Source organism: Prionailurus bengalensis, chromosome B4, assembly GCF_016509475.1.
Source record: "Prionailurus bengalensis isolate Pbe53 chromosome B4, Fcat_Pben_1.1_paternal_pri, whole genome shotgun sequence".
Classification (NCBI taxonomy): domain Eukaryota; kingdom Metazoa; phylum Chordata; class Mammalia; order Carnivora; family Felidae; genus Prionailurus; species Prionailurus bengalensis.
Window position 1 is genome coordinate 5,655,551 of NC_057358.1, and position 9,939 is coordinate 5,665,489.

General features: G+C 41.3%; 1 pseudogene; it reads right to left on the reverse strand.

Moving 5' to 3' along the window:
• Positions 1–7,484: 7,484 nt before the first annotated feature.
• Positions 7,485–8,529, reverse strand: LOC122473276 (annotated as a pseudogene).
• Positions 8,530–9,939: the final 1,410 nt, after the last annotated feature.

Genomic DNA, 9,939 nt, shown 5'->3' on the forward strand with positions numbered 1-9,939 from the left:
TTCTTTATCCATTCATCCATGGATGGACATTTCGGCTCTTTCTATACTTTGGCTATTGTTGATAGTGCTGCTATAAACATGGGGGTGCATGAGTCCCTCCGAAACAGCACACCTGTATGCCGTGGATGTTTGCCTAGTAGTGTAATTGCTGGGCCGTAGGGTAGTTCTATTTTTAATTTTTTGCGGAACTTCCATAGTGTTTTCCAGAGTGGCTGCACCAGCTTGCATTCCCACCAACAATGCAAAAGAGATCCTCTTTCTCTGCATCCTCACCAACATCTGTTGTTGCCTGAGTTGTTACTGTTAGCCATTCTGACAGGTATAAGGTGGTATCTCATTGTGGTTTTGGTTTGTATTTCCCTGATAATGAGTATTGTTTAGCATTTTTTTCATGTGTTGGTTGGCCATCTGGATGTCTTCTTTGGAGAAGTGTCTGTTCATGTCTTTTGCCCATTTCTTCACTGGATTATTTGTTTTTTGGGTGTTGAGTTTGATAAGTTTTTTTTTTTTTTTTACATTTATTTATTTTTGAGAGACAGAGAGAGCACAAGTGGGGGAGGGGCAAAGAGAGAAGGAGACACAGAATCCAAAGCAGGCTCCAGGCTCTGAGCTGACAGCACAGAGCCCAGTGTGGGGCTCGAACTCACAAACCGTGAGATCATGATGTGAGCCAAAGTCAGACACTTAACCAACAGAGCCACCCAGGCGCCCCTAGTTTGATAAGTTCTTTATAGATTTTGGATACTAACCCTTTATCTGATATGTCATTTGCAAATATGTTCTCCCATTCTGTTGGTTGCCTTTTAGTTTTGCTGATTGTTTCCTTCGCTGTGCAGAACCTTTTTATTTTGATGAGGTCCCAGTAGTTCATTTTTGCTTTTGTTTCCCTTGCCTCCAGAGACATGTTGAATAAGAAGTTGCTGCGGCCAAGATCAAAGAGGTTTTTGCCTGCTTTCTCCTTGAGGATTTTGATGGCTTCCTGTCTTACATTGAGGTCTTTCATCCATTTTGAGTTTATTTTTGTGTATAGTGTAAGAAAGTGGCCCAGGTTCATTCTTCAGCACGTCGCTGTCCAGTTTTCCCAGCACCACTTGCTGAAGAGACTGTCTTTATTCCATTGGATATTCTTTCCTGCTTTGTCAAAGATGAGTTGGCCATATGTTTGTGGGTCCATTTCTGGGTTCTCTATTCTGTTCCATTGATCTGAGTGTCTGTTCTTGGGCCAGTACCATACTGTCTTGATGGTTACAGCTTTGTAGTATAGCTTGAAGTCTGGGATTGTGATGGCTCCTGCTTTGGTTTTCTTTTTCAAGATTGCTTTGGCTATTTGGGATCTTTTCTGGTTCCATACAAATGTTAGGATTATTTGTTCTACCTCTGTGAAGAATGCTGGTGTTATTTTGATAAGGATTGCATTGAATATGTAGATTACTTTGGGTAGTATCGACATTTTAACAATATTTGTTCTTCATATCCAGGAGCATGGAATCTTTTTCCAATTTTGTGTGTCTTCTTCAATTTCTTTCATAAGCTTTCTATAGTGTTCAGTGTATAGATTTTTCACCTCTTTGGTTATATTTATTCCTAGGTATTTTATGTTTTTTTTGTGCAACTGTAAGTGGGATCGATTCCTTGATTTCTCTTTCTGTCACTTCATTGTTGGTGTATAGAAATGCGACCGATTTCTGTGCATTGATTTTATATCCTGCAATTTTGCTGAATTCATGAATCAATTCTAGAAGTTTTTTGGTGGAATCTTTTGGGTTTTCCATATAGAGTATCATGTCATCTGCGAAGAGTCAAAGTTTGACCTCCTCCTGGCTGATTTGGATGCCTTTTATTTCTTTGTGTTTCCTGATTGCAGAGGCTAAGACTTCCAATAGTGTGTTGAATAACAGTGGTGGGAGTGGACATCCCTGTCTTGTTCCTGACCTTAGGGGGAAAGCTCTCAGTTTTTCCCCATTGAGGATGAGATTAGCACTGGGTTGTTCATATATAGCTTTTATGATCTCGAGGTATGCTCCTTCTATCCCTACCTCCTTGAGAGTTTTTATCAAGAAAGGATGCTGTATTTTGTCAAATGCTTTCTCTGCATCTATTGAGAGGATCATATGGTTCTTGTCCTTTCTTTTATTGATGTGATGAATCACATTAATTGTTTTGTGGATATTGAACGAGCCCTGCATCCCAGGTATAAATCCCACTTGGTCGCGGTGAATAATTTTTTTAATGTATTGTTGGATCTGGTTGGCTAATATCTTGTTGAGGATTTTTGCATCCATGTTCATCAGGGAAATTGGTCTATAGTTCTCCTTTTTAGTGGGGTCTCTGTCTGGTTTTGGAATCAAGGTAATGCTGGCTTCATAGAAAGAGTTTGGAAGTTTTCCTTCCATTTCTATTTTTTGGAACACCTTTAAGAGAATAGGTGTTAATTCTTCCTTAAATGTTTGGTAGAATTCCCCTGGAAAGCCATCTGGCCTTGGACTCTTGTTTTTTGTGAGATTTTCTATTACAAATTCAATTTCCTTACTGGTCATGGGTCTGTTCAAATTTTCTATTTCTTCCTGTTTCCATTTTGGTAGTGTATATGTTTCTAGGAATTTGTCCATTTCTTCCAGATCGCCCATTTTATTGGCATATAATTGCTCATACTATTCTCTTATTATTGTTTTTATTTCTGCTGTGTTGGTTGTGATCTCTCCTTTTTCATTCTTGATTTTATTTATTTGGGTCCTTTCCTTTTTCTTCTTAATCAAACTGGCTAGTGGTTTATCAATTTTGTTAATTCTTTCAAAGAACCAGCTCCTGGTTTCATTGATCTGTTCTACTGTTTTTTTTGGTTTTGATAGCATTAATTTCTTCTCTAATCTTTATTATTTCTTGTCTTCTGCTAGTTTTGGGTTTTCTTTGCTGTTCTTTTTCCAGCTCCTTAAGGTGTAAAGTTAGGTTGTGTATCTAAGATCTTTCTTCCTTCTTTAGGAAGGCCTGGATTGCTATATACTTTCCTCCTATGACCGCCTTTGCTGCGTCCCAGAGGTTTGGGGTCATGGTGTTATCATTTTCATTGACTTCCATATACTTTTTAATTTCCTCTTTAACTGCTTGGTTAGCCCATTCATTCTTCAGTCTCCCAAGTATTTGTTACCTTTCCGAATTTTTTCTTGTGGTTGATTTTGAGTTTCATAGTGTTGTGGCCTGAAAATATGCACGGTATGATCTCGATCTTTTTGTACTTACTTAGGGCTGATTTGTGTCCCAGTATATGGTCTATTCTGGAGAACGTTCCATGTGCACTGGAGAAGAATGTATATTCTGCTGCTTTAGGATGAAATGTTCTGACTATATCTGTTAAGTCCATCTGGTCCAGTGTGTCATTCAAAGCCATTATTTCCTTGTTGATATTTTGATTAGATGATCTGTCTATTGCTGTGAATGGGGTGTTGAAGTCTCCTACTATTATGGTATTACTGTCGATGAGTTTCTTTATGTTTGTGATTAATTGATTTGTATATTTGGGTGCTCCACATTTGGCGCATAAATGTTTACAATTGTTAGGTCTTCCTGGTGGATAGACCCCTTGATTATGATACAATGCCCTTCTGCATCTCTTGCTACAGTCTTTATTTTAAAGTCTAGATTGTCTGATATAAGTATGGCTACTCTGGCTTTCTTTTGTTGACCATTAGCATGATAGATGGTTCTCCATCCCCTTACTTTCAATCTGAAGGTGTCTTTAGGTGTAAAGTGGATCTTATCTTTTCTTTTATTAATGTGGTGTATTACCTTGATTGATTTGCAAATATTGAATCACCTTGCAACCCAGGAATGAATCCCACTTGATCACGGTAAGTGATTTTTTAAAATGTATTGTTGTATTTGGTTTGCTAATATTTTGTTGCAATTTATGCATCTATGCTCATCAGAAATATTGGCCTATAATTTTCTCTCTTTTTTGTCTTGTCTTTATCTGGTTTTGGTATCAGGGTGATGCTGGCCTCAAAGGATGAATTTGGAAGCTTTCTTTCCTCTTCTATTTTTTTGTAATAGTTTGAGAAGAATAAGTATTAATTCTTATTTAAATGTTTGGTAGAATTCTCTTGTGAAGCCATCTGGTTTTGGACTTTTGTTTGTTGGGGGTTGTTTGATTTCTACTTCAATTTAATTGCTGGAATTCAGTCTGTTCAAATTTTCTGTTTCTTTCCGATTTAGTTTTCGGAGGTTATATGTTTCTAGGATATTATCTAGCAACACTAATCACCAGGGAAATGCAAATCAAAACCACAGTGAGATATCACTGCACACTTGTCAGGATGACTGATATAGGGGTCCCTGGGTGGCTCAGCTGGTTAAGTGTCTGACTCTTGGTTTTGGCTCAGGTCATGTTCTCATGGTTTTGTGAGTTTGAGCCCTGTGTAGGGCTCTGTTCTGGGAGCCCAGAGCCTGCTTGGGATTCTCTCTCTCCCTCTCTCTCTGCCCTTCCCCCACTCGCACTGTCTCCATCTCTGTCAAAACAAATAAACTTAAAGAAGAATGGCTAATAGAAAAAAAACCCACAAGAAACAGCAAGTGTTGGCAAGAATGTGGAGAAAAAGGAATCCTTGTGCACTGGTGGTAAGAATGCCAGTGGCACAGCCACTGCAGAAAACGGTGTGGAGCTTCTTTAAGAAATTAAAAATAGAATCAGTGTATGATCCAGTAATTCCATGCTGGGTATTTGCTCCAAGAAAATGGAAACACTAATTCAAGAAGATATATGCACGCCTGTGTTTATTGCAGCATTATTTATGATAGCCAAGGTATGGAAGCAGTCCAGATGTCCCTTGAATGATGAGTGGATAAAGATGTTGTGTGTGTGTGTGTGTGTGTGTGTGTGTGTGCCCAGTGGAATATTACTCAGCCATAAAATAATGAAATCTTGCCATTTGCAACAATATGGATGGATCTAGAGAGTACGATGCTAAGTGAAATAAGTCAGAGAAAGATAAATGCCATGTGATTTCCTCACTTGTGGAATTTAAGAAACAAACACGTAAAGAAATAAAGAGACAAACCAAGAAACGGACTCTTAACTATAGAGCACAAACTGATGGTTACCAGAGGGGAGGTGGGTAGGAGGATGGGTGAAATTAGTGAAGGGGATTAAGAGTACGCTTGTGATGATCACTGAGAAATGTATCGAATTGTTGAATCCCTATATTGTACACCTGAAGCTAATGTAACACTGCATGTTAATTATACTGGAAAAAAGGCGCGCAATTTAATGATTTTTGGCATATAACATTGTTAGTCTTTTAAAGTTGTAAAATAGATGTAACATAAATGTTCCCATTTCAACCATTAAGTCAACAAACAAAGGCATGAGAGAAACAGAACGGACAAAAAAGAGTGGCTGCTTTTTGTGGGGAAAGGGAATCCAATTCGGGCCATTCGGCCGATGGCAGAGTCATTTCCTTGAGAGGAATACAAGAGGAAATGCAGAAGTGGAAAATCTCATGTGGCAATGACTCACGTGTGATTGGGTCTGGAGCTTAGAACAAAGGTCTGAGCTGTAGATAACGTTGTTTGGGGAATCCTCAAACGAGAGATGGAAAGTGAATCTGAAAAGGATAAAAAAGAAAAGGAAGAATGGAGGACAGGGGTAGAAAGTCCACCTGAAGCCGGTGAACAGCCCAGCTTCCTTGCTGGCTGCTCGGTTCCTTGTGCCCACGAATTGTTCTCATAAATAAAACGAGGAATGCTACGTTGTTGCAAACAAAGCTATTAAGCCATGTTATTAGGCAAAAACCTAAATACTTAAACACTACTCGAGCGCACACTGACTTCTCATTACAACACAAATAACCTCGTTAAAAAACCACGTAGACACAGCATCAATACGTGATTGGTTTTATGTTGCAAGAAGCCGGATTTCTCCCATACACACGACTCCCTGAACTTTCCTTCTCCGCCGTCTCCAGTTAACATCATCTTTGGTGCCCCAAAGAAGAGAATATTTCATCTGAGAGCATTTGTCTTATTTGGAAAGCTGACAGTGACAATATCAAAGAACCAGTCTCTTCTAACTGGAACTAAGGGAGACCAAATTCACATCCAGCTCCACTCGGAAGACCTTTGCTAGGATGCGGCTCTTGCTTATCTTAGGACAAAGGACCCCTCAGGGCTTGAGCTGGCCAATAGATGAAGAGCGACTTTAGACTCCCCAGTGTCCTGGCAGAACCTAAACTGGCATTTAATTTTAAGAGGATTTTGCTAGTGGTCATCATTAGTTTTTTTTTTTTTTCTATTAAAGGCAGTTCTCAAACCATCTAAGAATTAACTGCTTACTTAAGAGTAAATCCTGCTTCATTCATCTAGTCATTTAGGGAAATATTTACTGAGTGATTACTGGATGCCAACTAGCATACTAGGTGCTGGGGTAAGTATATTTATATTAATAGCACTTTTCTTTTTACCTTTTCCTATAAATAAGCCCCCAGCTAATTTTCTCTTTCCATTGAAATAGACCTTCGTGTATAATTGGGTGAATTTAAAACAAACGAAAAGGCTCACAAGCTCCTTGTGAGTCTGTCGACCAAAAATTTAGCAGACATGGAAAAACTCTACGGGTTTGTGGTCAGTTTTTGAAGCTCTAAGACATCTGCTTGGGTTAGTACTAGCCTGAAGAGGTATCTCAATGAATTCCCTCATCAAGTATGTTTGAGATAAACCTATGGAAGAGAGTTTTATCCATGGCGTGCCTGGTTTCTTCTGTCACAATAGTACACATCATGTGGCTTCCAGAAAACTCCTCTCTCTATGCACTCATGAAAGAATAGCCGTGGGAAAGGCAAATGATGTCTTGGCATTACAAAAACAGCAGTGACCTTGAGTGCCCTTGAAAGGGTCTCAAGGACTGCCCCAGACCACACTTTGAGAACCCCTGCCCTCGTCTAATCTCCTTGTTACATACAAGGAGGCTGGGTCTCACAGGGAATATGTGAATGCTAGGGAAGGTTCCAGATGGTTTGGCTTAGGTTTCCAGTCAGAAACCTGGGAAGTATACCCAAATGACCTGTCCTGTTCACTGTCGTTGCAAGGACTGTCACAATACAGCACCAGAACTGTTTTGTTTTAAATAAAACGGAAGGGGAAAATCCACAAACACAGTAAATTCTGCAACAGGCACACTGAGCTGAATTAGGATGTCCGTTTGAGCTGCCGCACAGCAGGCATCATAGAGAAGAAATACGGAAAACAGAACCACCAAATGTCACCATTTATCACATTTTCTGAGCCTGAAATGCAATTCATGACATAATGCCAGAGAAAGTTTCTCAAGTACTGGCTGAAAGGGTGATGGGAATATCAAGAGAGGGCACATAGACTGGCAATCACCTGGAACTTTCTAGATACAGTGGAGTTGTTCTGAAACGTAGATGCGTTTCCTTCTCTAACTGGACCTTATTTTGTCTTCTCTAAGTGAATCAGGTTATCTTCTTGTTCCCCTAGAGATGATGTCCTTTGTATCCTGCCAGATGGTCGGAATCTTCTTTAAATGGGTCATAGCCTTGTTCCCTTAAGCAACATGGTGCCCAGAAAGGCCGGTCCAGTGGAGAAGCCTGCCAGCCTCCTTTCAGCATTCATTTTTTTTCAGGCTCTGTGTTTCATGGTTCTGGATCACGAGTCATCCACCTCTCCTCTTGTGAATATAGTGACGTGATGCTAATTCTCTTCCGCAACAAAATAATTCACAACGGAGGCAAGGCGAACACTTCTCAGGTGAAGAGTTACTTCTTCCCTGCTCCTCCTTTGCGTGCATTCTTCCCGACCGTCACTGAACTCAGATGGGCCCCAGGAAGTTGGAACCTGCCCCTTATCTCTTCCCCAGGAGGACACAGCGAGGATGCCTGCAGCTGCTCACCACTGCTCCTACCCCAGCTCCAGGAGCCTCCCCAGCAGCTCCATGCAAAAGGTCATAGGGCGGGAGGCTGTGGGGAGCACGGCCCTTAGCATGGTGTTTTTGAGTTTGATCCATATCGGAGCCTGTGTTGGACTTCATTCCTTTTTATTGCTGAATAGTGTTCTGTTGTATGAAGGCCCCCCATTTGTGTATCCTTTAATCACTGGGTGAACATTTGGATCGTTTATACGTTTAGGCTATTACAAGTAATGTTGCAATGAAGCTTTGTGTGCAGATCTTTGTGTGGACGTATGTTTTCATTTCTCTCGGGTAGATACCTATGATAGGAGCCGCTAACTCCTCTGGGGGCTGTATGTTTAACATTTAACCGCCAAACTGGTTTTCAGAGTCAGTGAGTTATCATATGTTCCTGTCGGCAGTGTCTGGTGGTTCTGATTTCTCCGTATCCTTATCAATACTTGTGATTGTCCATCTTGGTAATTTCAGCCTTCCCGGCGGGTACAGAGTACCATCTCCTTGTGGTTTTATTTGCATTTCCCTAACGATCGAGCATCTTTTTCGTGTGCTTATAGACTATGTGTCTTCTTTAGAGAACTGTCCGTTAAATTCTTTTCTCATCTTAAAATTAGGTTGCCTTTTTTCTTGTTAAGTCGTAAGAATTGTTCATATATCCTGTGTGCTATGCCCTTGTTGGATATAGGCTTTGGAAATATTTTTTTCCAGGTCTGTTGGTTGTCTTTAGACTTACTGTTGCCCGAAGCAACATTAAGATTGGTAAACTGGTAAACCCAATTTATCAGTTTTTTCCTGTGTTTTTTTTTTTCTTGTTGTTGTTATGTCTAAGAAGTCCCTGCCTAACCCAAAGTCATGAAGATTTACTCCCATATTTTTTTCCCCTGAGTTTTGTAATTTTATTTTTTCATTTAGGTCTAAGATTTATTTTCAGTTATTTTTTTTGTGTGGTGTGCGTATTCATCCCTTTGCAGGTGGGTGTCCCTCGCGTGGGAATATGCTGAATCCCTTTCTGCGGCTGACTTTCTCATTTAAAGGTCCCTTTGTACTCCCTGGCCAGCCTCAGGCCATTGACAGTGCTTTTGGCAGTCAGCTTTGCCCTGGAGCCTGCACTTGCCCTTTCTTCCTTTTTTGGCCCAGGGTGTCTAGAGACAGGTTGAATAACCACCCTGGAGTTCCGCCAGAGTCACAAGATGAGGAAGGGCAAGAGGTACACACAGGAGACAGAGCAGGGTGGGGGGTGGGATGCAGAGGAAGTTCAACATCATGTGGTTTCACTAGCTCAGCCATGCTTAAGTGCCAGTATTAGTTCAAGCAGTTGAGACTTCCCAAGAGCCTGTCCCTTCCCCTCCAAGTCATTTGTTTATTCCTGTCTGGTGGGCTTGTCTGGCCGTCTCCCCAGACTCATGAACACAGAGCAGGCAAGCAGTTCCAGGGGCGCAGCATCCGGTGTGAGCTAGGCTGTGGCCCTAATCAAGCCATCGGTTGTGGCAAAGGTCTGGCATACGTGGAGGATGCGGAGTTGAGTTTAAGAAAGGATTCCCCAGGGGGCGCCCGGGTGGCTCAGTTGGTTGAATGTCTGACCCTTGGTTTAGGCTCAGGTCACGATCTTACGGATTCATGAGTTTGAGCCCCACATCAGGCTTTGTGCTGACAGCTCAGAGCCTGCCTGGGATTCTCTCTCGCTCTCTCTCTGCCCCTCTCCCACTCGCGTGGTCTCTGTCCTTCTCAAATAAATGAATGAATGAATGAATGAATGAATAAATAAATCGTTAAAAAAAAAGAAGGGATCACCAGATTTTGTGAGCTTCCCTCGGCCAGTCACGGAGGAAATGAATTTGCATGTGGGGTTAGGTGCACATCAGAACTGAAATAGAAAACAGTGTCGAGGTTGAAAGCAGGGACTGGAGACAGATCACCTCAGTTGGAACAGGGGCTCGGTCATGGCGGGCAATGTACGTGATATTGCCATAGCCACATTTTCTCTCTTGCTTTCGTCCGCAACCAAATGGCCTTTTCGTATGCTA